This window comes from Fonticula alba (genome assembly GCF_000388065.1).
Source record: "Fonticula alba strain ATCC 38817 unplaced genomic scaffold supercont2.6, whole genome shotgun sequence".
Lineage (NCBI taxonomy): Eukaryota > Rotosphaerida > Fonticulaceae > Fonticula > Fonticula alba.
The window spans coordinates 1,431,448-1,432,208 of record NW_009242976.1 but is presented as its reverse complement, the minus strand read 5'-3'; positions in this window follow the sequence as shown (position 1 = coordinate 1,432,208).

The window sequence follows — 761 nt, the reverse complement described above, 5'->3', positions numbered from 1 at the left end:
GGGGGCCATGCCGGTTGGGTGCTGGCCCCTCTGCCCACCTGGGCATGGTGTGGGCGATCTGCTCCTTATCTCTGAGGGCCGGCCTCCTTTAATTGCCCGGCGGCAGGGCGGTCTCGAGGGCGCGAGGCCCTCTCACAGGTGCCTTTCCACGGCGGATCCCTTCCGGGGAGGGCAGCTCCGATCGCCGGCCCGGCGAGAGAGTTGCCTCGGCTGTGTGGCTGTTTGCCATGTTTCGTGGGACTTGTCGATGCGAGGGACGTGTCATGCCGGCCCCTGCCCTGCCCTGTCTGTCCTGGGCGTCTCGGCAGCTGGCTGCACGGGGGAGATCTCACCCGCGCGCGCGGCCTCGCTGGTTTCTCGCTCTCGCTCTCTCTCTCTCTCTCTCTCTCGGTCTCGTCCTGATGTTGGCCATCGTCGATCTATGGCAGGAGAAAGGGTCGGCGGGCAGGGAGCAAGAGCAGGGCATGCGTGAAAGGCGGTCATGTATGCTGGCAAGAGGGACGACCACGCCGAGGCACGAGGGGGAGGGGGGAGGGGGGAGGGCGGCGATACACACGAGGGGGCGGCCAGGACCTCGGCCGAGCTCCCGGGTTGCAGATCTTGGGCCGAGCCTTTTCAGCAGGCCCCTTCCCAGGGTGCCTGGCCTGGCTGATCGGAAGAAACCATCGCTCTGCGGCCCTCTCCGCATCCTCCATCATCCGACCTCCCTGCTCGCTCTCTCTGTGCCGCCCCCGCGCCCCTCGTGCGGACCTCGCCCCCCC